Raw genomic sequence first — 27,774 nt, 5'->3', positions numbered from 1 at the left:
GCTGGTGGCTGGATCCTTGATGACCACCAAGGACTTTTGACTGAAACTCTGGATCATGCTGAGGTCCCTCGGATTGTCAAAATGACGCTTTTTAATATGCTTATTTATTATTTGCCTTTTTGAAATAAAACGCAATTAAACCAAAATGCACTGTTTGTAAGCACCATTGGTTATTTAATTTAGCTGGGCAAAATATAGTAGTCCTCAATCACACGCAAGAATGATTGTATTAAATCTAGAGCAAATTATCAGTGGTCTCCTAATTATTCTTTATCTAGCCATTCACTTCCGTTTCCCCATTTATGCTTCATCCCAGGTGCCTTGGATCTTCTTCAACTACAACACTGTGGGCTTTCATTCTACCAAATTGCTTCTTGACATTTTGTTGACCTCCTCTATTCTCATATCCCATCTTCTCTGCTTAAATGCACATAATCAAGCCAGCTTGCCATTTGTTTCGTGAGAGCCTGTTGGTCGCCAAATCCTTTAATGAGATTTATCTCTATCATAAGCCATGATACACAGAACAGTAGCCTGCCTTATATAGGCCCATGTCATTGGGAATTCTCAGTATTTTGAACTGGGCAGTCGTTGGCATTTCACTCTGCTATACCGGGGGGAGCGGATAGCTGAATTGTCCATCATACTAGTCTGACATAGGCCCATTTTGTTTAAACTGCTTCTGCTGTACTATAGTCTATGCCAGATATTAAAATGTATCAGGGCCACTTTTATAGCTACTTCCCTTGGGTGAGAGTAGTTTCCTAGTCTATATTTTCTACTAGTTCTTTTTCCCATGTCTATCTTGGTTCATCCAGACAGTCCAGCTTGTTATTAAGAAATGTATCTAGAGCTGATACCGCCCCTTTCTCAATTTTCCCATTAGTCCCTTGTTTTCTAGTGGGACTGTCTTTGGTATGTTAGCCAAGTCAGCGATTTGCCCTACAGTGGCTTATATTCCCTTGTTGGGAGCTAATGAACGGGCAACCCTACCATCAGTGCCCCAACTGTACTGGATCCCTAATCCAGATTTTATTGTTGCCTATGCAAACCCAGAACATGCATGTGCGTCAAGACCTAAATGTGTCACACGGATTGCGGACTTGTTGAACTAGGAGGGGCGCCAAAAGCTGTAACCCCAAGTGGTGAAAGGCTGTGCTAGAGCAAGGGGCCTTGCAACGTAATTTCTTAGTCAAGTCGTTAAAGATTATTCCCTATTGTTGTATATACCTGTGTTAGCTGGCATCAGACATTGAAAGCGAGAAGACAAGCTGCGGCCCGTGCAGGTAAGAGCAGTGGGGGCGGGTTGGGGGTGGGAGGGCTTTGACAGATAACTGGGGAAAATTAAATAACTAATGTATTTTCCATTGTCTGTTGAAATCCCCCCACCACCGCTTACCCCTCCCCCAACCGGGCCCCACCGCTCTTACCTGCACGGGCCGCGGCTGGAGAAGACCTTAACCACACATTTCTAACTTGTGAAGCCAATGTGACTCCACAATAAGGACCAGGAATCACTGAATATGATTACATTTTTTTATATGGATTACTAATCAATACAGGAAATTTGCAAGCCAAAAGTAAGTTCAATAAGTGCATCAGTATAATAGGTAAGCTGATATATCTCAGTTGATTGAGGCCCAACAGAATGAGATATAGAATTGTGATAGCCACAATAATACAGAAACAAATATAAAGTGAACTGGAGTTCCCTAAAGAAACTTCTATTCTGTCTTCTAAACATAAGTCAAGTAGAGGGTCATCAATCAAAAGTCTCTAATTCGGGAGCATAGAAGGTGTCAGCATGATCAGACTTCAGTAGAACTCTTGGAAAAAGGAAATAAGAGTTTAGCATAAAAAGTTACACTTGCAAGAATAGAGCAAGTAGAAAGGTCTATACCTCTCTAAGTCTTAAGGTGTCTGCTTCGAGTCTAAGTGTGTGAACACCAATTTAAAAGTAAAAGAAGACTCAAAAGTCTTTTTCTCCCTTCACACCACCAAGGACCAATCAGAACAATACTTGAATAAATCTGCCACATGGCTTCACTTATTGAGCTGAAACGGTGGTTCAAACCTTGAACAGCTTTCCATCCTGGTACCTGATGAACAGAAAGCTTCTTTAAACCATTGTTTCTCCATGTTCACTGCCAGGTTTCCCTCCAGGCCTCTCTATCAATTGTCTAATACAGACAATAAGCCATTCTCCAATTAACAAAGTAATAACCCTTCAAGAAAATAGAACAACATGCTAGCAGAGCAAAACACATTATAAACTGAGGCCTGTAGACAGGCTAACTTTTTACCCCAGAGTTTTATAAAGTGCAAACTTGACCCGAAGGTATCTGGTATCAGAGCACCTACATGAGCACCAGGACACATTCATTTTTGTTAGGCACAGGGAGATAAGAGATGTGCCCAGAATCACAGGATGTTAGGCGTTATTGTAGAGACTCGAACCTGGTTCCCCATATTTGAGATCAACCGCCCAAGCCTGTGAGGCCACATCCTCTCCCCTAAGCATTTAATATGCACTTCGAATACATGGTTATACATGCACATATGTAACTTGAAAAATAAATGTAAAATATGAGTAAAAGATTTCATGTTTACATATGTAAGTACAACTTGGAGTATAAGTGTAAAAAGGTAAACAAAACTACATTAATATGGTTTTAATGTTTCATACACTTTAATAAAGGTAAGGCACCACCGTTGATATAATCAGTTGCACATATACATTTCATTTCTGTGACGTGTAAGGGTGGAATCTGAATTGCGCTGCTCCAATCCCTCCTCTGATGGCGAGCCATCAAAATCAACATATGAATCTTATCCGATGAAACCAGATCAAAACCCTGAGGTCGTCAATATTTTTCATCTAGTTTTTCAAGTATTTAATTTTTATCATAAAATCTACACTGACTCTCCTCTAGTTCCACATCTTTTCTCTTTTTTTATTCCCCTCCTTTCCAGTAACTCTTTTTTTGCTTTCATAGACTTTTACTCGGGGCCAGACTGGGAACCAAAACTGGCCCTGGCAAAGAGCTCTGCCGGTCCCCTGGGAGCGGCCGAGCTGTTTGCCAGGGCTTGTTTCAGCCGATTTTGTTACAGGGGCCGATGTTGCAGCTATGCTGCAAAAATGGCCCTGTAACAAAAACGGCTCCCAGGGGCCCAAAATCGGCCCTCACCCTAACGACCTACCGGAGAAACACCCAGAGCCCGCTGCGGCCAGTCCAGCCCTGCTTTTACCCCCTTAAAGGTTACAAACCGACATATTGCAAAGAGAGCAAATATCGCTAGGGTTTTCAAAATAAGTGTAAAATGGGAGTAAGAGTACATGTTTACATATGTAAGTAAAACTTGAAGCATAAGTGTATACATGTGAATAGTGAATACATGCTTTCATGTTAAAACTAAACATTAGTGCAAACGGTATATACATTTCTAGTCTCTACAGTGACCTTTATTAATAAAGTTTGAAAGCTTCACGTGTTCATAAAGTTAAGGCAAACTGAATAAAATGTCAATTGCACGTACATAATTGCATTTCTGTGACGTGGTAGAGTGGAGTCTAAATTGTGCTTCCACAGCTTCCTTTACCAGATGTTAAGCAGCACAAAGGAGGTGGTGGCAGCATACTTTGTAGTAATCAGTAGAAGTAAACTGCCTTTTTAACTATGTCACGGTAGTGAGGCCTACCGACTCACTCGTTTAAAGTTCTGCTGCTGTGTGCTTCACTCACCCTTGGATAACATCGGTTTTGTGCTTAGCTCTGTGCAGTGTATGTGTGATGTACATGTGCTGGGTGTATGTGTGAATGTGAATGACACAACGCAGGGATGATGCTGTATTGTGCATTGCATGCAGTTTATATGAAATGCTGGGTGTATATGTGCCTGTGCGTTGTAGTACAATACATGAAGGATGTAGTGCAGTGCATGCATGTTATATGCATGTGCTGAGTTTGTGTGCCTGCAAAGGGTACAATTCATGAGGAATGTAGTGCTGTGCATGTATGTTATATGCATGTGTTGGGTCTGTGTGTGCCTGTGCATGGTAAAATGCACGGCAGACTCTGGATTCCATTGTGGGAGACCCAGGGCTGCTTGATGGAAGAGGTGGTAGAGGATTAACAACCCCCCTTAACAGATTTGTATATTGCTGCATTCTCTCCAGCTGGGTGGGACACACTAAAGAAATGGAGAGCCAGGCTTTCCAGTACATTTCAAAGGGTGCTCTCGTGAAAGAGGTCACAAGGAAAGGGCCTGGGCACATCTCATGAATGTGATGGGGCTGACAAGGGAATCAGAAACAGTAGGGTTTAGTCCCTTTCGAAATCTTTTGATACACATATCAATGTGGCTGACATCCAGGGGTGAACCTTTTAGTCACTCCTTTGGCCTGTGTTGTTGGGCTATCAGATTTGGAGTTGTTCCTGCTGTGACTGACTGCTTTCAGGAGGAAGGCATGACAGAGGAGTGGACGCTTCATAATGAAGCAGACCCTCATCATAAACTTCAGAAACTCTGGCTCTAAAGTGGACTATAAGAAGGGGAGATTAATTCCCCAAGCGTAAACTGACAAGCAGCGAGTCAGGCTGTGTTGGGAGAAGCTCTGCAAGATGTCTGCCTGTGACCAGGACTGGGGCCAAGGCTTGCTAGTCTCTCTGCTGGATGAGGCAACATCACCCAGGTAATCCACTTGCCCAGTAGCCTGAAGCTCCAACATCTACCTGATTGCTAAGACCTGTTTGCCCTGTGAGTAAGAGGAGCACATTGGAGGGAGTGAAGTCCTTTGGAGAATCGTGCAAATGGATCCCGTTAGTGTTGATTCACTAATCGGGTCGTGCCCCTGTGCAAGAAAATTTGCCAACCCTCGTATGCTAGAAGAGGGCTTCCATGAAGTGAGCCGAGATCATTCCTGCACCCACGGATTATCGCTTGTGTGCAGTGAGAAGCTGGCAACACAATAGGCCAGATTTTGATTACTTTTCAGGTCTCAGGCTGGGCGTGGCAGGGCAGAGCCCTGCTCCGCCTCTCCGAGAGATCTTGTAAATACAAGATTTCTAAAAGGGACTCTAAGCCCCGCCCCTCTTTTCTATTTGGTAGCGTCAGCGTTCATGGTAAACGCTGGCTTCCCATTGGAAAAGAGGGTTTTTGGGTGCCACCCTGTCTATTTCTCTTACTGCCCCTCTGGCCAGGATAGCCTATTTTCTGGATGTCGTAAAGACGTTTCTTATCTTCTTGGGGATGTGTTAAGGGAAGGTTCAGGGAGAGTTCAGCAAGCTTTTGCACATACCCATCACGCGCGTCTTCTCTTTCCCTCCCTCCACCCCACCCCACTCTTTCTGCTGTTCCCCCCCACCCCCTCCCACCAGTGCTGTGTGGGGCGGAACGGCGACAGCTTGTTTGCTGAAGTGTGCAGAGACTGTAAGCAGAGGCAGCCCTCCCCTTTTCTCCAGCCCTTCTCGTAACCTTTATTTATTTATTAATTATTTATTTATTTATTTATGCGTTTTTATATAGTGCGGACTTGACCTGGTGTCGGAGCGTTTCACAAAAGGGAACAGTAATGATACATGAGGAGATTACCTTTGAGTCACCACATCTAGATTCAATTCAATTTCCCTCTGGCAAAACAAAGTGAGCGCAAAGTACACAGCTTTCCTGGGTTGTCAAGAGAAGAGCTCTGTGCAATCATAAAGCATTTACTTGGAGAAGCCCCTGAACCTGCCAGCGAGGAATGCGTTCTCCAGGTCCTGGGACCGTGCAGCCGCAGAGGGCAGGCCTTCTGCTGCTCTTGGCAAGCTGCTCGGATGTAATTAGCGCTTCTTTTTGTTTTGATTCTAGTTTCTAACCAGCAATGCCAAAGTAAGCTGCAAATGATAAACAGCAAGATATTTAAAAGAGAGGCATGCCGACTTCTTTAAACACAAGCGGAAAAGGTGAAGGGTTTTTATTTCTGCACCTTATCGCCACTGTTCTATACAATTCCGGTCCCTGATGAAATCACTGTTTTGCAGGGGTCAGAATTCCAAGCAATGTGGCGTTTAACGTACTCGGTAATTATAGGTCAAACTTCCCAACATTTACCAGAGGAATAATGTCCAGTTACTACTCAGACATGTTTTAGTTATTTGCAGTGGGCAAAGAACTCCGCAGGTAATGCACCATTGATACGTTTGGGAAAGGCGGTATTTACCGGACACTGTACATACCTTCCTGCATGGTGTGGGTATGTATCAGGACAGGTAGGTGTGTCATGCCCCTCTGTCCTGCTTGTGATGGAGGACATAGTGGACAAACAGAACCCGTGTGATTGCAATGTCCTCGGGCTGGGCTAATATAATCTTCCCTGCAACCTTCTTTAACTTGCAAAATACACTTGTGCGGAATTTAATGTATTGTTTTTCTTTCTAGATGAAGCACTCTTGTCAAAATACATTTATTAACATATTGTTTGCTGACTTCAAATTCAGCAAAAAACCCAGTTTTCATCAGCCAAAGGAGATATTGAATGTTCTAGAAGCATTATTTTAGATTTGAACCATCCAATGCCTTGCAGGCTTAGTGGGCAGAAATAATAGAATAAGATTCTTAAATATAACGCCTCTGCAGACCAATGTCTGGCCTATTATGCATTGCGCGCGTGCTATGTGATTGTATTACCACACATTGCACTGCAGATACAAAGCATTTCCCCTACACTGAGAAGCCCCAGTGAAAGCACAGATGGTAAGAGACTCTACTGGAGGAGTCAACATGAGTGTGTGATCTCACTCAGCAGCAAAGGAGTGCTACAATTGGGAGGACAGGGTGTTGGTTCTGGCTAGAGGTGGCATTGCATAGTTCTTCCATCTTCTCGGTGGATTGTTAATAAGAGAGACCGTGCTGTCATGTCAAAGAGGCGGCTCTCAATTCATTACACAAGGTGGAAGGGTTGGCAGTGGCACAGAGATGAAGCTTTCCAGAAGCGGTGTATTCATTCGACGTGGAAGTAATTCATGGGAAGCATCTGAGCTGCTTTAATGTAACGATCCTTAAGATGGTAGGAGCTGTGCTTAATTTATAAAAGAATTAGTGCTGGTGCTTAAAATGTTATTCACAAGCCCATGGCAGGCACTATTGCATGTCCAGAGTGATGAATACCAAGGTTGCTTAGTCTTGATTGCACCTCATGCCTCTTTTATCACTATACTGAATGCAACACACTACACACAATACCACTCAGTGCCACATAATTATATGCTACATAATTACAATGCAACATACACTCCAAATAATACCACTCAGTGCCACATAATTATATGCTACAAAATTACACTGCACTCAACGCAACATACACTCCAAATACCACTCACAACATACACTCCAAATACGACTCAGTGCCACATAATTACACGCCCCATAATTACACTGCACTCAATGCAACATACACTCCAAATACCACTCAGTGCCACATAATTACACGGCACATAATTACACTGCACTCAATGCAACATACACTCCAAATACCACTCAGTGCCACATTATTACATGCAACATAATTACACTGCGCTCAACGCAACATACACTCCAAATACCACTCAGTGCCACATAATTACACGCCACATAATCACACGCCACATAATCACACTGCACTGCATGCAACATTCATTTCAAATACCACTCAGTGCCACATAGTTACACAGAGTTAACACGCTATAACACGTCGCCCGGTCTAAGGTACAACACCTTGTCTATGTCAATAGCACTCCGTTTCACTTTTCATTGCGCCGTCCTGACTCCCTCACTCTCGTTTAGGGTCTAAAGATCTGCACTAATTCAGCCTCCCTGCGCCATCCAGCCATTTTCACTTTTACTCACCACGATGCCGAAGGTTACTGTATCTGACTCTTCGCACGGCTGGTCAACTCATGTGGTTATCTCCACCTATGACCTTCCAGGTTAAACCACCTAACCAGTGTACTGTAATACCTCGTCACCATCACCGGTATAACAGTATTTTCGCGAACGTTCACAATCCCTTGGTAACTTTGTTTCTTAATCATTGTCAGATCAATTAATCTGCTCTTTTTATGCCTTTCTCTCTACCTTTCTCTCCTAGTCTATAGAGGCTTATACTGTTTAGGCATTATTTATGTCCTGATGATGATCCCCTTGATTTTATAATGGGATCGAAACGCCGTTGACTTTCCTGAGCACCATATACTACAAACGTTTACCATGTGTTATATGCTTGTAATGGTGTGAATTGAATTTCTGTTACATTACTAATCACAGAAATCTGAAGCTTTTGCCTAAAAGCCCTGTTCTGTTTGTTTGTGATTTCTTCACCATGCCAATTTGTATGTGATAGGGTACAGGCTTGTGCCCCACTACGAAGAATTGTTGAAGATATTTCGTCCGTGATTTTTTCAAAAAGTAAAAGATTGGAACCTCTGTCCGGCTGGACATGTCATTTTTTAATATATTTTTATTGCAGAATTATAATCAAACATTGAAATAGTTCGACCTTCCCGTCCCTGATCACCATAAGGAACAGTTCAATAATAAAATTGCACACAGCCATTCAGCCCACATCCCAGAGGCCGAGCGGCGTACGTGTCCAATCCGTTAATGATGTCAAGGAAGCCACCTCACATAGGTATCCGGTCAACAACATAATGTAGTATCTGCTTTTCTATAACTCCTAACCCCCTCCCCCATGCACTCATCCGAATACAGCTTTTCATGAATGGTGAATTATGTCAATGTCAGCGCAACCCGCTCCATTAAGTCGCACTTCGGAACTCCCCTGTACTAGTTCTCCTTATCTTCCATAGCGAACCATCTATGCATTAGCCGGAGCTCCGTTCCACGGGGTTCCTTCCTTCGCCTATAACCAAATCTAGCTACTGCTGGTACCCCTCCTCTATCTGTATCGGATCCCTATTAACCTTCCCTTTGTCCCCCCCCCGCCCCCAACTACTGCTGATGTGGGCAATAATCATAAATTCTCAATCAAGACTTCGCTACCTGAGGGATTCATACATACACACCTTCATGTCCCATGGAACCCCCTTCCCAGACCATCCCTTAGTCTTCATCCGCTGTCAAATAGTCCTTCAGAGCCTGCACTATTGCCTCCCAGGCCCTCGCCATCTCCAAGACCTTCACATTTGCTGTACGAGTGGCTTGCCACAGCCTAACCACACCCTCACACCTTGCCCATTTCTGCAATTCATTAATCCAACTCCTAACCGATGGGCCTTCCTTTAATTTCCAGTGCCAGGTGATCTCCCTCTGGGCCAGTATAAGTCCTAGGTCAATGAATTTACTTGTGATTTTTGTCTTGACCGTGTGAGGGAACCAGAGCAGCAGACACGTCGCCATGTCATACTCCACTTGTCGATCAGTTACCGCGTTAAGAAGCTCCCCTACCTCCATCCAGTACGTCCCTAGTTTCGGCCTTTCCCATAGTAAATGGTCCAACTCTACCTCAGGCGCCAAGCATCTCGGGCATGCTGCATCCAGTACCCGGCAATACCTCCTTATCTTCCCCGGGGTCAAATAGGCCCTGTGTATTACAACGAAATGCACTTGCTGAAAGCGGGCATTTCTGCATCCCTTCCACGTTCTCTTTAAAATATGTCCCCAGATCGTGTCCGGCATGGGTTTCCCTATGCTCTCTTCCCATTTTTCTTTCAGAGCTGTGAGTGGCTCCAGCCCCTCGTGCAACATTCTAGAGTGGAGGCAGGTAACCGCCTTAATCGTACCCGCAGCCATTACTACATATTGACAGGCCATGGTTGTGCTGGGTTCTGCTAACACCCCTCTCCAGTGTTTCTGTATCGCCGCTATTACCGCCGCGTGTAATAGGAAACTCCCATCCGGAAGGCCAAACTGATCTTGAAGAGCTCTAAAGGGCACCAACACCCCATCAATATACAGGTCTCCCACCACCTGAAGGCCCAAGTCCTCTCATTCCAGTAAAGGAGACCAGTCTCCTCCATGTGGTCACACTGTCAGCATCCCCAGAGGAATCTCCAGTGCATACCGGCGCGCTGCCTTCGCTCTCTTTAAGCTCCTATGCCAACACAACCGCAGAGTCCTCTCCTCCATGATCAGACCCCTCAATTCTAACTTCTGTTGCATGATTATATATGATAGGATATGTCTCTGAAAGCCTTTCCCTCTATCTTGGTCCGGACCTCTAAACTCCTTAGCAATATTTTGGGTTAGTATCTGTGGCTGTGCCGCGAGGTAATATAACTCAAAATCGGGGACAGCCATCCCCCCCTCATCAATTTATTCAGTGCCACCCTACGCCTCCCTTGGCCCCAAAGTCAATCAGTAACCATCGGTTCGAGGCATATGGGCTGCAGATGGTACATTATGAATAGATCGCCATCTGGTGTTGGGCTCGGATGATTGCACTTTGTTTTTCTCTTGGAGAGTCTTTTGTATGTTGGTGACTCCTCCCTTAGTTGGTAGTGCGCATGGGCATCGGCTCCATCCTTAGATTGTTTTTTTCCGCCATCGGGTTCGGATGAAGATCGAGACGCTCCAGATCAACTTCAGAAGAAAGTGATTTTTCGGCGCGTATTCCCTTTCCAATTCGACGGTATTGTTATCGAACGCGTTCTTTTCCATTCCGACGCGTTATAAATTTAAAATAGAAGAGAAAAACTTGGATCTACGTCGAAGAACAGGAGACCTTTCTCGACGCAGTCAAGCCCGGAGTCCATGGAAAGGACTCCATTCAAAAAATGTCCATCGTGTGGTGCTAAGTTCCCACACAAGGACCTACACGAGGTGTGCAACCTCTGTCTATCGCCTGAACACGAATCCAGGGACTGCGAAGCCTGCGCAGCATTCTCCTCCAAGCTAACGATTAGAAATCGTCGAGCTCGAAGACACGAGGCTTCCAGAATGCAGGCGGAGGCAATCCCGGAGCTGTTCGGAGACGAACAAATCGAGGAAGAAGAGGACCAGTCGGGGTCGGAAGGGGACCAGTCGGAGGTTGAAGAACTCTTCGAGCAATAAACCGTGAGTGACGACGTCCCCTTACCGAAAAACCGACCCCGTGCGGTAACGACCCCGCCCTCGGGCCCGGTCAAACCGCTGAAAAAAGTTTCCGACGCCCCGCCCTCGGGCCCGGCAACGAAACCGAAACTGAAACCGAAGCACTCGGAATCCCACCATGTCGGATCCGAGAAAAGGGCGACATCGACTTCGACACCGAGGCTACATACAAAGGAGAGCTCGGTATCGAAACATTCCATGTCGAAAAAGAAATATTCCTTATCGCCCAAGAGACACTCGATACCCAAAAAGTCGGAATCGAGCAGACATTCGGTGTCGAAAACAGCAAGATCTGAAGATCAAAAACAAAAACAGCTCTCGGAACCAGGACCTTCGGTACCGATTCAATAGCAACAAACAGATCCCAAACAAAAGATCTTGTTTATTGACCCACAAACTGGGAAAGTGGTCACGAAGAAGAGAAAGAGTGAACAGTCAGAAGATAAACCTCTTCCTTCAAAAAAGAGAACAATGGGGCCGAACATAACTCCTCCTGCTTCTCCTCGTCCTAGAGACACACCCTCTTCTCCTATTCCTCACAATAGGCCACATATTCCTACACCCTCCACACCAAGACCAGCTACACCTCAGTCAGAGGTAGACAGTGATATAGGGGAGGGAGAACCTCAAGGGGATGACGAATCCATCCCAGATGAGGAAGATCCATGGGAAAATTACGATGTAGGGTCAGATGAGGACAACGACCCAGAGCTATATCCCTCAAAGCCTTCACCACCTGATGATAACACAGGTTTTGTGCAGCTCATTAATAGGGCAGCAAAATATCACAAACTAGATATGCACACAGAACCTCAGATAGAAGATTTCTTGTTAGAGACTCTACCTAGTGCACAGAGAACATCAGGTACTCTTCCTATGCTGAAGGGTCTTCTCACTCACACAGAGGAAATATTCGAAAACCCAGTGAGAGCCAGGGTGTTAAACCCAAGAATCGATAAAAAATACAAAGCGGCTCCAAAGGACCCAATATTTATTAGGGGGCATGTACCTCTAGATTCGCTGGTGGTCTCAAACGCTCGTAAAAGAGCAAACTCATTATCTACAGGAGAGGCTCCTCCACCAGATAAAGAGTCGAAGTTAATAGATGCATCAGGCAAAAGAGTAGCATCACAGGCAGCGAATAGCTGGCGTATAGCCAATACACAAGCACTACTCGCACGTTATGACAGAGCACATTACGATGAGTTAGAAAAACTTCTCACACATCTTCCAAAAGAACATCAGAAGAAGGCAGACCAATTAATACAGGAAGGTAAAATAATAACCAATACTTCCATTAAGTGTGCATTAGACGCAGCAGACACTGCAGCAAGGTCTATTAACACTAGTGTCATGCTAAGAAGGCACGCATGGCTTAGAATCTCAGGATTCAAACAAGAAGTACAAACAGCCCTACTGAACAAACCATTTGATCAAAAGACATTGTTTGGTTCAAGTACAGACGAGACATTAGAAAAGATGAAGAAAGATACGGAAACTGGCTAAGTCAATGGGAGCATTGCAACAGCCAATGCACAGAGGTTCCTTTCGTAGATCCACCTATAGAGGGGGCTCAAAAAACACAGGAACAAATCAGCAATCCACATCTTTCACACCAACATCACCCAGAGGTAATTCAAGAGGTAGTTACAGAGGTAACAACAATAAGGGTAGAGGCCGCGGAAATAATAACAACCGCAACGCCTCAACACCAAAACAGTGACTTCATAGAACTCCCCCCAGACCACATAACACCGGTCGGGGGACGTCTATCACAGTTCCTACCTGTCTGGGAAAACATCACGTCAGACAAGTGGGTGAGACAGATTATCCAACATGGTTATTGCCTAGAACTCACAGCCACCCCACCAAACATCCCTCCCAAACAGCGTCCAATGAGTCAGGATCATCTGACATTGTTAAGAGAAGAAGTGCTAGCACTTCTACAAAAGCATGCAATAGAGAAGGTCCCAAAGGATCAACAAGGAACAGGAGTATACTCTCTATACTTCCTGATCCCCAAGAAGGACGGGTCCCTACGACCAATATTAGACCTCAGACCTCTCAATGCTTACATAAATTCGGAGCATTTCCACATGGTCACGCTCCAACAAGTACTCCCTTTACTGAAGAAAGGGGACTTTCTTTCTACACTGGATCTAAAAGACGCTTACTTTCATATCCCAATTCACAAAGCCCACAGAAAATACCTAAGGTTTGTGTTAGAAGGACAACACTACCAGTTCAAGGTCCTTCCGTTCGGTGTCACAACAGCACCAAGAGTTTTCACAAAATGCCTAGCTGTGGTGGCAGCACACCTAAGAAGACAACAAATACATGTCTTCCCATACTTGGACGATTGGCTAATAAAGGCCAAATCAAGGGAAGAATGTCTTCACAACACACAGAAGACAATTCAATTGCTGCACCACCTAGGGTTTACGGTGAACTACAAAAAATCACACCTGCAACCAAACCAGATCCAGCAATACCTGGGGGCTACAGTAGACACAGAAAAGGCAATAGCATACCCCAACCCAATCAGAGTACAGACAATGGTAGGGTTAATACAAAGATTTCAACCACAACACTCACTACCAGCACGAGTGTTTATGCAACTATTAGGCATGATGTCCTCTTGCATACTGCTAATACCACATGCCAGACTACAAATGCGCCCACTACAAGAGTGTCTAGCGACACAGTGGAATCAGGCTCAAGGTCAGATTACAGATCTGGTGTTGGTAAACGACCGGACGTATCGCTCTCTGAAGTGGTGGAACACAGAAAACATTTCCAAGGGACGGTCGTTCCTAGAGCCAATTCCACAAGTAATAATAACAGCGGACGCATCGCTCTCCGGATGGGGAGCGCATATGGACAAATACACAGTACAGGGGAAGTGGAGTGTGCAGCAAAAGAAACTGCACATCAACTACCTAGAACTATTAGCAATATTTCTAGCACTAAAAGCTTTCCAAATGCAAATAACAAACAAGGCAGTCCTGATCAGAACAGACAACATGACTGCAATGTATTATATTCAAAAACAGGGGGGGACACACTCTCTCCAACTGTCCAAACTAGCACAGGACATATGGAGATGGGCCATTCCTCAAAAGATCTACCTGTTAGCGGAACACCTACCAGGAATTCAAAATCAAATAGCAGACATCCTAAGCAGACAGTCAGAACAAGTTCACGAATGGGAGCTGCACGACCAAATACTACAGCCATTCTTCCGAAAATGGGGGCAACCAGAGATAGATCTGTTTGCAAATCATCAGAACGCAAAATGCAAGCAATTTGCATCCAGGTACCCACACCAAAGGTCCCAGGGCAATGCACTGTGGATAAATTGGTCCAACAAATTTGCTTACGCGTTCCCTCCTCTACCATTAATTCCATTACTGGTGAGAAAACTGCAGCAACACTCAATGACAATGATACTAGTGGCACCCACGTGGGCAAGACAGCCGTGGTTCACCACGCTGCTACAACTCTCACAAGTACCACATCAAAAGCTAAGGTTATTACCCATGCATCTTACACAGAACCATGGAGAAATAATGCACCCAGATCCCAAACAACTGAACCTAGCGATCTGGCTCCTGAGGTCATAGAGTTTGGGTATTTAGATTTACCACCAGAATGCATGGAAATCATTAAACAGGCAAGACGTCCTACCACCAGAGCATGCTACGCAGCAAAATGGAAGAGGTTTGCTATACACTGTAACAGTAAGCACATCAACCCTCTGGACGCATCCACTAAACAAATCATTTGCTATTTATTACACTTACAGCAATGTAACCTAGCATATACCTCTATCAGGGTTCATCTAGCAGCCATAGCGGCGTACCTACAAAACAGGCAACACCTGTCACTGTTTAAAGTACCAGCAATTAAAGCTTTCATGGAAGGACTCAAAAGAGTCATTCCACCAAGAAGACCACCTTCCCCAGTCTGGAATCTCAACATAGTGCTTACCAGACTAATGGGGCCACCCTTTGAACCTATGCATAGGTGTGAAATACAATTCCTCACATGGAAGGTAGCCTTCCTCATAGCTATCACGTCACTTAGAAGAGTAAGTGAACTGCAGGCTTTTACGATTCAAGAACCATTTATGCAGCTACACCAAAATAAGGTGGTTCTTAGAACAAACCCAAAATTCTTACCAAAGGTTATTTCAGCATTCCACATCAATCAGTCAGTGGAATTACCGGTTTTCTTTCCAAAACCACAAACAGTAGCGGAAAGAGCCCTACACACACTGGATGTTAGAAGGGTCATATTGTACTATATAGAAAGAACACAAACTTTCAGAAAGACAAAACAGCTATTTGTTGCGTTTTCTCCCACACATAAAGGCAATCCCATCTCCAAAGCGGGCATTGCCAGATGGATTGTAAAATGCATTCAAATATGCTACTTAAAGGCAAAGAGAACATTAACTGTTCCTCCTAGAGCTCACTCTACACGTAAACTAGGAGCATCTATGGCATTTCTGGGAAACATTCCACTAGATGACATATGCAAAGCAGCTACCTGGGTTACACCGCACACCTTCACAAAACACTATTGTGTAGATGTGCACACAACGCAACAAGCTAGAGTGGGACAAGCAGTATTAAAAACATTGTTTCAGACAGTTGCAACAGACACGGGCGACCACCGCTAGGGAGAGAACTGCTGTATAGTCTATTCATAATGTACCATCTGCAGCCCATATGCCTCGAACGGAATATGCTACTTACCAGTATGCATCTGTTCTTGGCATAGAGGGCTGCAGAGTGGTACATGCCCTCCCAGCCTCCCCGGAAACCTGTGTCTGTTCCAACATTATCTTATTTAGATACACTTACATGGGCACTCTTATCTGTATTCTACTATACTGCTCCATCTAACCCTACTATGGCAAAACAATCTAAGGATGGAGCCGATGCCCATGCGCACTACCAACTAAGGGAGGAGTCACCAACATACAAAAGACTCTCCAAGAGAAAAACAAAGTGCAATCATCCGAGCCCAACACCAGATGGCGATCTATTCATAATGTACCACTCTGCAGCCCTCTATGCCAAGAACAGATGCATACTGGTAAGTAGCATATTCCTTCTCAATTCTCTAAAAACCCGCTGGGGGACCCACACCGGCAATGTGGGAAAGTAGTAGAGCAACCTGGGCAAAGCCACCATCTTTAGCAGTGCCACCCGGCCCTGCACCGAGAGAGGGAGGGACGCCCAAAAGGTCATGCACCCCTTCAGAGCCCTGATACAGCGTCCTATATTTCCTTCTAACATATCTATAGCCTCTTGATATATGCGGACCGCTAAATAAGTAAAGCAAGTTCCTTCCCAGACGACATCTACTGTTAGAGGTGGATGGGGTGTATTCGTCCGCAGCGGAAAAACACATGTCTTATTCCACTTTACCTTAAGGCCTGATAGTCTTCCAAAACTTGACAACATTGCAACTGCACCCTCCAGCGCCCTTCCTGTATCCTCTAGGTACAGCAACAAATCGTCCGCATACAATGAAATATAATGAAACTCCCCACCATTTCCGATCCCATTGTACGTCGCCCCTAAACGCGCCTGGGCCGCTAGTGGTTCCATCGCTAACGCAAATAACAGAGGGGATAGCGAGCATCCCTGCCTCGTCCTTCCACGCACCGGGTAGTCGGAGGATATCACAGGACCCAGTCTTACCCTAGCCGTCGCGAAAGAGTAGAGAACCTTTGTCCAGTGCCCAAATCTTTCACCTAAGCCAAACTTCTCCAGTACTTTATCAAGGTACACCCATTCTAGGCTATCGAAAGCTTTCTCGATATCAACAGGCAACACTGCTGGCTTTTGGTCTGGTTCCAGGTGGCACTCCAATATTCGGATTAGGCGACTGATATTTATCGAGGTGTTCCTAGTGGGGATGAACCCTGCTTGGTCTGTGTGAATTAGTGTGGTCATGTGCGGCAACAGTCTAGTGGCCAAAATGCGACTTAAAATGTTGTAGTCCACCGTCAGCATGGACAGCGGCCTATACGATGTGACGTCGGTAGCCTCCCTACCAGGCTTCAGCAACGGGACCACCAGCGCCTCCCTCATCGATTGAGGCAGCCGCCCCAGCTCCAAGGCTTCAGAGTATACCCCTAGCAGCCTGGGTGCCAAAACATTGATATATTTTGCATAGAATTCGATCGGTAGGCCATCAATCCCCGGCGTCATGTTCCTAGCCATCTGCTTGATGGCCACCCTAATCTCGACACCGGGATGTCACCGCCCAATTCCCTTGCGGTGTCCTCATCTAGCACCGGGAGTTGAACGCCCGCCAGATAGTTCTAAATGTCATAGGCTTCGGCTTCCAATTGACTTTCATATAAAGTCGAGTAATACTTCAGGAAGCACGATAAGACTGCGGTCTGCAAATAGACCACCTCTCCCGTCTCCACCTGTGTGCTCATGATTGGGCTCCCTCTAGGTTCTGGATTTGCAAGTTTCGCCAGCAGCGTTCCCACCTTGTCCCCTTCTGCATGCACCTTGGTGGTATACAACTTATAATCATAACACCGCAATCGTTCCGTTTCTGTCGCAACCAATTCCCTTGCTTCCTGCAGCTGGGTCTGTAATTCCGGTCGCTCAGGCCTTTGTTGTTCTAGGTCCCTCAATGCACTTTCCGCTTTCCCCAGATCAGCCAGGACTGTCGTTCTTTCATTCGAAAACCTACCAATGCAGAGGCCCCTCACTACCACCTTCATGGCATCCCATTCCACTGATCTAGTAGTGGCTGTACCTTCATTTTCGCCAAAATAATGCTCAATACCCTGACGGACCTTATCGCTGAACACCTGGTCCTTCAAGGTATCAGGCCGCAACCTCCATGTGGGAACGGCTGATCTCACTCGCTGCCACTGAACAGATATCAACAAGGGATTATGGTCTGAAATGGTCTAGCTAAATATTCTGTGTGTGTTATCATTTTTAAACCGTTTTTATTGCAGAAAATCAAACAATATACAGCATGTCTTTACCATACTTCTGCTCCGCTGCCGGTAGCGCACAGCACCCCTCCCATCAAGATGTCGCACACAGCCATTTAGCCCACAACCCGGAGGTCAGGCGGCGTTAGTCAGCGAATTATTCTTTATTGCATCTTGAAGCCTGCTCCTTTGGCTTATTCGGAGTATCGTATTCCGCTTTTTATAGTTTTTCGCCCCTCCCACCCCAAACTCCCGCCCAACTCCAACCCCTTCTTCCTTAGTCCCCCCTCCCACCCCGAGTGCCCTTGCTGCGCCTATGCTCCGCTCAAATGCATATGGATGGTGCTACCAGGAGTGCCTAACAAACTATTGAGAATGTGCCCTTGGAGCGTGTGTGGGAATCTCGTCGTCCATGTCAGAAAGTTCTTCCTCCTCCTCCGCCGCGCTGTCTCGCAAAGCCTGCACTAGAATCTCCCACTCCATTGCTGCCTCCAGTGCCCTGTCATCTGATTTGCGGCGGGCCAGCTGGTACCTCAGCGTGCTTTCATTGCTGCCCACTTAAGCACCTCATTGAGCCACCGTCTATGCGTAGGGCTTTTCTTTGACTTCCAATGTCTTGTCAATTCTCTCTTGGCCAGGATCTGTGTGTGTTATCATGGCAGCTAATGGTCCACTACATAGTATAGAATCTATTCGCACATGTAAAGCATGTATTGCTGAGAAAAAGGAATAGTCCCTGAAATCAGCATGTTGCTCTCGCCATACGTCAATATGGCCCCACCTCTCTTGCCAGTCCTTCCTATGTGTAGCTAGTCTGCGCACTGGGGAGTCGGCCAGTGTTGGGTGTGATCTATCCAGTAACACATCTGTAATGGAATTGAAATCTCCTCCCAGTATTATAGGACCTGCTAAAAAGTGTGCCAACGAACCAGCAAAAAAGCAAGCCTGATCCGTATTGGGAGCATATGCACTACATAAAACCACGTCACAGCCGTACAACCTCCCCTCCACCCCTACAAATCTACCTTCAGGATCTACCAGATGGTTCGTGGCCTGAAAAGGGACTCCCGCTCTCACCCACACCAATGCTCCCCTGGCAAACGCCGAGTAGGTCGTGCCAAACACCTGGCCATGCCACCTCCTCTGCAGTGCAGTACATTCCTGCTTGGTTAGATAAGTCTCTTGCAGCAGCGCTATCTGAATGCCACGCCTCACCAAATATGCATGCACCGTATAACGCCTGGACATGGTTCGAAGTCCACGGACGTTCCATGTAAGACATTTCAAATTAGGTAAAGTCCCCATTGTAGCCATCTCTCATCCACCCTAACAGTATTTCTCTTCCAGGGGATCCTCATCAATAGTCATAAGCATTAGAATATTCCCGCCCATGCGCGGGACCCCGGAAACACTATATTATATGTGCCCCACATATAAATACACATATATATATAAATAATATATATATATAAAAACAAGCAATAGCAGCCAAATCACATTAGAGCTGAAATATGCTGTGAAGAATTTCCACCATACATGTATATAGTAAGCATTAGAAACATGAGAAACAACACCAAAGATTGTTTAGAAATTGTTTTAATGCTCAGAAAGCAGTAGAAATTCTCATAACTCACTGGAAGCATAAGAAGCTCCCAGGCTGCATTGCAAACACACAGTCTAAAAAGACTGAAAAGCTAACCTGTAGCTGAATAGCAAAAAACTGACACTGTGCCTTTAAGGCACTCATGACCCCCTGTATCCCATCATGCCCCAGGGGTGACAGTTAGGTCAGTTGTTCTTTCCGGCTCCTTCAGTGAAGGACCCTGGTTACACAGCTCCACTATTTTTCTGGTTTTTTGACAGAAAAATGCTTTTTTGTCAACTTTTGCTCTTACTTCGACGTCTTACATCTAGTCAAACAAGATACTGCATGTTTTCAGCAGTTTGGTGAGCATTTTCTTCTGAGAATGCCTTCACTCTTTGATAAATGCCCTTCTTGTGGCAACATGAAGGCAAAATCAGACAGCCACGACGTCTGTATCCTTTGCCTGCCTGAGGATCATGATCCAGGCACCTGTCCACATTGTGAGAACCTGTCAGGAAGAGCTCTCAAGGACAGGGAAAGAATTCGGATTTATGGCCTGGCTCACAGAGCTTCAAGAGGGAGATCTCCAGTGAAGAAGGGCTCCAAGAAGACTCATGCATCTTCAAGAAAGAAGTCTTCATACCCTTCAACTTCAGCGTCGAGCTCAGCGCTGAGAAAAGATCCACAGGTGGAGTTTTCCTCTTCGAAACTACCATCGACGGCGGGCTCGCCGTCGAGAAGAAGACCAGTTACGTCGACGACGTCGAAAGAACCAGCTCCGTCGTCGAAATCCCCTCCGCCGTCGTCAACCGGGCGACGATCGGCGTCGAGGAAGGCTACTCCGCCGCCGTCAACCGGGCGACGGTCGGCGTCGAGATCCATTACCCCTCCGCCGTCGTCAACCAGGTGACGACCGGCGTCGAGGGAGGTCACTTCGCCGTCGTCAACCAGGCGACGACCGGCGTCGAGAAGTGTGACCCCTCCGCCGTCGTCAAAGAAGCGGCGATCGGCGTCGAGGACCAAGACCCCTCCGCCGTCGACAGTAGCTCGTCGATCGGCGTCGAGGACGCAGACTCTGTCAGTGCAGCATCAGCGCTCGGCGTCGAGGGTGCCCAATACCCCTCCGCCGTCGTCGCACAGGCATTCGACGTCGAGGCAGCGATCTCCGTCGACAGCCGGCCATCGCCGTTCGACGTCGAGGCAGAAAGTTCCGTCGACGACAGGACGAGGTCGTTCGACGTCGAGAGAAAAGCTTCCGTCGGCGACAGGACATCGTCGATCGACGTCGAAGCAGAGGTCTCCGTCGGCGGCCGAACTCCGCCGTTCGACGTCGAAGCAGAGGGCTTCTCATCACCGCTTGACGTCGAGAGACTACAGAACCTCTCGTGGACATTCGGGGTCGAGATTGTTTGATCCTCCGACTCCCCGAAAGCTTTCGACTGCGAGAAAAGAACGCTCGACGTCGAGACACTCGGATACGATAGTGGTGACAGAATCTGCTTCTCACCATTCATCTTATCGGTCCTCTGGCTCCTCAACTGAGCATTCAAGGTCCAGAAGCCCTATACACAGAACTCCTGAGCGTCGTCCAGACCCTTCAACAGGGCGCATCAGACTGTCACCTAGATGGTACAGATCCTTGGAGCATTGGCGAGATGCTGAGCCTACCAAGCGTATGCAGGAGTATGCCAGCCCAGACCACAGGTCTCCTCTCCAAGACCTGGTGGAGGAGATGGACAAGCGTAGCCCTCCCAGGCGCACATCCCCTGTGACACTACCCACCAAAGCGCCAAGAAGATCCCGTTCTCCTGCGAGGGAACCTAGAATGGAAGGGCGGAAAAGGTCTCGATCTCCTCGGGGCAGGTCTTCCGTGAGATCGCCAGCCAGATCTCCCAGGACATCCCGATCTCCTAGAAGGGAACATCGGACAAGAGATCGGATCAGATCTCGCTCCCCTAGACGGAAGGAGCATTCAAGGAGGTCGCGGGAGAGGAGACTCAGTGCTCACCGTAGACATAGACGTACTCCGTCTACTTCTTCAACCTCTTCTACCAGATCGTCCAAGAGGGACTACTCCCCGACTTTGACGGACAGTCCAACGTCCAGGTCCTCCCCAGTGGATGATATTGGCACGTATCTGGATGTACTGCAAAGAGGGGCGCTTAAACTGAACATCGAAATGTCTGTCCCCCAAGTGACGACGACAGTCATTTTTGAAACCTTACACAAGAAGGCCATCTCCAGACCTCTGCTGCCTTTAGTTCCGGGGATTATGGACCCTGTCAAGGAGGTTTTCCTAACCCCAGCAGCAATCAGAGCAGTCCCGGCACTCATTCAGAAGAAGTACAAACCGGCGGCTTCTGACCCGGTGTTTGTGAAATCTGACCCTCCAGCAGACTCTGTCATTGTGGCGGCGGCGAGGAAGACACATGCGGTTGTTGGTTCCTCTTCAATCCCGCCGGATAAGGACAGCCAAACCCAAGACTCCTGGGGTCGAAAGGTCTGCAACTCTGCTGCTTCCACTCTTAAGGTCGCCAGTGCAGCTGCGCTCCTGGGTCGGTATGACAGAGCCTTATGGGACTCGATGGAAAGATTCAAAGCCAAGCTACCGAAAGAGGACCAGCAGGACTTTGAAGAAACTGTTACGGAGGGGTGTCTGGTGGCAAACCAGATGATAAGCACGGCAGCGGATGGGGCGGTGCTTTCGGCTCATTCCTATTCCCACGGAGTTTGTGCCAGACGATCGGCCTGGTTGCGCCTTACAGGGCTGAAACCGGATGCTCAGCATCGGATTCTGAATCTTCCCTTTTCAGGTTCCGCTCTCTTCGGTGAACATGCGGACGAAGAGATGACCCGAATGAAGACTGAGCTGGACAAGGTAAAGGCGGTGGGCTTGGAGAAGAAAAAGGAATTCAAGCGCCGCTTCAAGACCAACAGGGGTAGAGGGGCTCAACAGAGGGTTCAAACCCCTCAGTGGTCCCAAAACAAAACTCAAGGGAAACCCCAGTTTCGTGGCAAGCCCAGCAGAGGTAGAGGAGGTCACCAACAGTCCTCCAACACCGCAAGAGGAGGAAAGGCCTGAACAGTGGCTTCCTCTGACGCCGTTGCCCACTCCAGTGGGAGGAAGTGCTTCACAACACCTGGCAGAGTGGGTCAGCATCACAAGAGATCAGTGGGTGCTGAATATACTGCGCAATGGATACAGGATACGTTTCCGTGCTCTTCCAAAGAGCGTCCCTCCGAAGAGCTCTTGCCCTCACCAACTAAGCTTGCTCCGACGAGAGGTAAAAATCGTGCTGCAAAAAAGAGCGATAGAAGAAGTTCCTCTCGCTCTAAAAGGAAAAGGAGTTTACTCCAGATATTTCCTTGTCCCCAAAAAAGATCAGGAGGACAAGTTCAGACCAATACTCGACCTACGACTCCTAAACAAGGTTATCGTCAAGGAAAAGTTCCGCATGTTAGCGCTTCACCAGATATGTCCTCATCTGCAAGCCGGAGATTGGATGTGTTTGGTGGATCTGCAAGATGCGTACTTTCACATCCCGATTGCGCAACAACATCGCAAGTACCTAAGGTTTGTTGTGGAAAACAAACACTACCAGTACAAGGTGTTACCCTTCGGTCTCAAGTCCGCACCACGAGTCTTCACCAAATGCATGGCAGTGGTGGCGGCTTTTCTTCACAAGAAGGGTCTCTTCATTTACCCATACCTGGACGACTGGCTCCTAAAGGGTCCATCTCCGGTACGGGTAACGCAAGATCTGCAACTGTGCCTGCACCAACTTTACAGGCTTGGTCTCCATGTGAACCTGGAGAAGTCAGTCCAGCGGCCTACGCAATCCATCCACTACCTAGGCTCCGTTCTGGACACAAGCGTGGGAAAAGTGTTTCCTTCGGAGGAGAGACTTTCTTCCATGAAACAGAAATGTGGGATTCTGCTAGAGTCTCGGCCTCCAACAGCACGACAAGTAGCATCTCTACTGGGTTCCATGGCGTCCTGCATCTTTCTCATCCCAAACGTCAGGCTGAGAATGCGTCCTCTACAACAGGCTCTGGAGGATCAGTGGGACCAAGCAACAGGACGTTGGGAGGATCGAATCAATCTTTCCCAAGCGACAAAAGAGTCCATCAGATGGTGGACTCGGAGAAACAATGTGATTGTGGGAGTGCCGTTTCACCAACCCATTCCGTCCCAATCTATAGTGACAGATGCCTCCCTGCAAGGCTGGGAAGCACACATGGGTCCGCTTCAGATTCAAGGCCAGTGGTCTGCGCAGGAGCAGACATACCACATCAACATGCTGGAACTCAGAGCAGTATTCCTGGCTCTCAAAGCTTTCCTGCCAGCGATCAAATTCAGCTCAGTCCTGGTTCAGACGGACAATACGACAACCATGTTCTATCTGAACAGGCAAGGAGGCACGAAATCTCGCCCACTGTCTCGAGAGGCTCAGACAATATGGCATTGGCTTCTCGCTCGAGGTCTCACAGTAGTGGCGGTGCACCTTCCGGGCGAGTTGAACGTCAAGGCAGACGCACTCAGCAGGCACTTCGAAGATCAGCCAGACTGGGTGCTAAGCGACGAAGTAGTTGAAGAGCTTTTTCGTTGCTGGGGGCGTCCATCCATAGACTTGTTTGCAGACGACGAAAACACCAAATGCCACACCTTCGCGTCCAGGTTCCACAGGCCAGGGACGCAGGGGAACGCTCTTCTGTTGGATTGGGCAGGGATGTTCGCATACGCATTTCCTCCCCTGGCACTGATTCCGAGAGTGGTTTCCAAACTCCTCAGGACGAACATGGTAATGATCCTGATTGCTCCAGACTGGCCTCGGCAGTGGTGGTATCCGGACCTTCTACATCTGTCTGTGTGTCCACACAAACGACTCCCTTGCAGGCCGGACCTGTTGAGCAAAATGAACGGGAGGATAATGCATCCCAACCTCCCATCATTGAACCTAACAGCATGGCTCCTGAGGTCCTGCAATACGGACATTTGAACCTGCCTCCAGAATGCATGAACATTTTGAAGGAGGCAAAGAGACCGTCCACGAGAGCATCCTATGCCTTCAAGTGGAAAAGGTTTTACTTGTGGTGTAGAGATCATCATTTGGATCCGACTAAGGGGCAGGAGGACGTCATCTTACCATACTTCCTTTCCCTCGCAACAGCTGGTTTAAAGTACGCTTCAATTAGAGTGCATTTGTCAGCTATTGTGGCTTACAGAAAGTCACCTGATCAGGTGTCTTTCTTTCAGGTTCCAGTGGTCAAGGATTTCCTCCAGGGATTGAAGAAAGTGTATCCCCCTGTGCGAAATCCTTCTCCTCCGTGGGAATTAAACCTAGTTCTATCAAGGTTAATGTCTCCTCCTTTCGAGCCCATCCACAAGGCTTCCTTACAACATCTCTCTTGGAAGGCAGCCTTTTTGGTGGCGATTACCTCTGCGCGCAGAGTAAGTGAGATACAAGCGCTCTGTGCAAAGGAACCTTATACTGTATTCCACCATAACAGAGTAGTCCTAAGGGCTCACCCGTCCTTCTTACCTAAAGTCATCTCTGATTTTCATATAAATCAATCTATTTCCCTCCCTTCCTTTTTTCCAAATCCTACGACCCCGGCCGAGCGGTCACTTCACTCCTTAGATCTTAAAAGAGTGCTTAAGTTTTATTTGGAAAAGACTAAAGGGATTAGAAAAACGGACCAACTGTTTGTGAACTATGGCTCAATGAGAACTGGCTTTCCAGCAGCAAAGAGGTCCATCTCCAGGTGGATTGTCTCTTGCATTAAGTTGGCCTATCAACTAGCAGGCAAGCCTTTGTTGATGTCTCCAAAAGTGCATTCCACTAGAGGGAAGGCGGCTACAGTGGCTTTCTTGCATGACGTTCCCATGTCGGGAATATGCAAGGCTGCAACCTGGAAATCAGTGCATACCTTTACGAGGCATTACTGTCTCGAATCTGATTCCAGGACAGATGCTCAAGTAGGGCAAGCCTCCTTGAGGAATCTGTTTGGGTAGTCTATAGTCTACTCAGGCTTATTGATGAGATTTCTGTCTTATCATTCCTTTGCCCGCAGGGATGAGGAAAGGCTCGCTATTCTATTCTAATGCTTATGACTATTGATGAGGATCCCCTGGAAGAGAAGGATTAGTTACTTACCTGTAATCCTAGTTCTCTTCCAGGGGTATCCTCCTCAAAGTCATAAGCAACCCTCCCGCCTCCCCGGGCAAAGGACTCTCTTTAATAAGGAGATATTGTTAACCTATTTGTTATTGGGTTTGTTTTTCAGTCTCCGAAAAGAACAACTGACCTAACTGTCACCCCTGGGGCATGATGGGATACAGGGGGTCATGAGTGCCTTAAAGGCACAGTGTCAGTTTTTTGCTATTCAGCTACAGGTTAGCTTTTCAGTCTTTTTAGACTGTGTGTTTGCAATGCAGCCTGGGAGCTTCTTATGCTTCCAGTGAGTTATGAGAATTTCTACTGCTTTCTGAGCATTAAAACAATTTCTAAACAATCTTTGGTGTTGTTTCTCATGTTTCTAATGCTTACTATATACATGTATGGTGGAAATTCTTCACAGCATATTTCAGCTCTAATGTGATTTGGCTGCTATTGCTTGTTTTTATATATATATATTATTTATATATATATATGTGTATTTATATGTGGGGCACATATAATATAGTGTTTCCGGGGTCCCGCGCATGGGTGGGAATATTCTAATGCTTATGACTTTGATGAGGATACCCCTGGAAGAGAACTAGGATTACAGGTAAGTAACTAATCCTTCTTAACTGCCCACATCATTGCAGCACAACCCCACATTCAAAACTCCCCTGAAAACTCCCACAACCCCCCTCCCCAGAACAGGACCTAATAACACACCATTAGCCCCCATCCAAACTTTTAACACAACACACAGTCTTCTATTCTGTAGTCGCCACTACAGATGGCCTTAAGGGCAATAGGAGGGTGGTTCAGAGCCAACCGGGGGCGGGCCAGGCCCTCACCCGAGCCCAAGATCCCATATAATGGTCCGCCACAGTACCTGCTGCTCTGCAGACCACCAGGGTCAACAATCCAATCAGAGCTAGTTAACGTGGTCCATCCCCGAAATTGTCACTCATTAAAAATCCCATCTGCCGTTTGGGGGGTGACTGATGGCCCTCCAGGCTGTCCACGTCCGAGAGGTCTCCCCCAGATTTTCCACCTCCATCTTCAGACTCAGAGCCCACCGACTGCCCTTCTTGTTGTGAGCCCGTTATCACTGCTGTCGCCGCCAGGGCCCCCTTTTTGTCCGCTGCCATTTGATCATCCTGCATCGTTCTCTTGAGTTTGTTCCGCTTGCAGATGCGTTGTGATTTGCGCACCTGGACAGGTTTCTGCCTCTCTCTGTCCCCTCTGCCTCTTCGGTCCATACCAGCCCAGTACGATTCAAGCCAGGTCCATGTTTCTTTGGGGGTTTGAAAGAAATGGGTCGACCCGTCCATAATCACTTGCAACTTAGCTGGAAAGAGTAAGGAATACTGTATACCCTCATCCCTCAGTTCTTTTTTCACATCCAAGTAAGAGGCCCTACGCTTTTGGACTTCCTGTGTATAGTCCGGAAAGATCGTGACCGAACTGTTGTCCACCTGGAAAGGACCCGTCTAACGCGCTCTCTGTATCAACAGATCTCTGTCTTTGAAATGCAATACCTTGACCCCCACTGGCCGAGGCGGGCGGCCCAGTAAAGGCGGTCGGGCGGGACGCTATGCGCCCGTTCCAAGGAAAAGAAGGGGGATAGGCCCCCCCTTCGGATTTTTCGGGCAGGCCTACTACCCGTACGTTGTTCCTCAGATTACAGCTTTCGGAATCTTCTGCCCTCTTCTCCAGTGTCGCCAAGCGATCGAGTATATCATTCAACTTATGCTCTGCTGTCACCACCGCTGGCTTGAGTTCCTGAAGCAGTAGCTCATTTTCTTTCACTCTATCTGCTAGCTTAGCATGATCCGCTCTCAAGTGACCCAGACCCGTGGCGACCTGCGCAATATCTTGGTGTAGGGATTCTTTGGTCGCTGTTATGGCTTCTAGTATCCCATCCAACCTTTTGTTCAGTCTTTGCTCCTGCGCCGTTCCCTCTGGATCGGTTTGAGCATTGCG

At 47.1% G+C, this 27,774-nt stretch overlaps 1 protein-coding gene across 1 annotated transcript in view; it reads left to right on the top strand.

Annotated features, from left to right (window-relative positions):
* LOC147666471 (protein mono-ADP-ribosyltransferase PARP14-like) overlaps positions 1 to 27,774 on the top strand; it is a 500,256-nt gene that overhangs the window by 377,214 nt on the left and 95,268 nt on the right. The gene's annotated exons all lie outside the window — the stretch shown is intronic.

The sequence above is a fragment of the Lissotriton vulgaris genome, unplaced genomic scaffold, assembly GCF_964263255.1.
Source record: "Lissotriton vulgaris unplaced genomic scaffold, aLisVul1.2 SCAFFOLD_1334, whole genome shotgun sequence".
Lineage (NCBI taxonomy): Eukaryota > Metazoa > Chordata > Amphibia > Caudata > Salamandridae > Lissotriton > Lissotriton vulgaris.
This window is presented reverse-complemented; position numbering and strand designations above follow the sequence as displayed.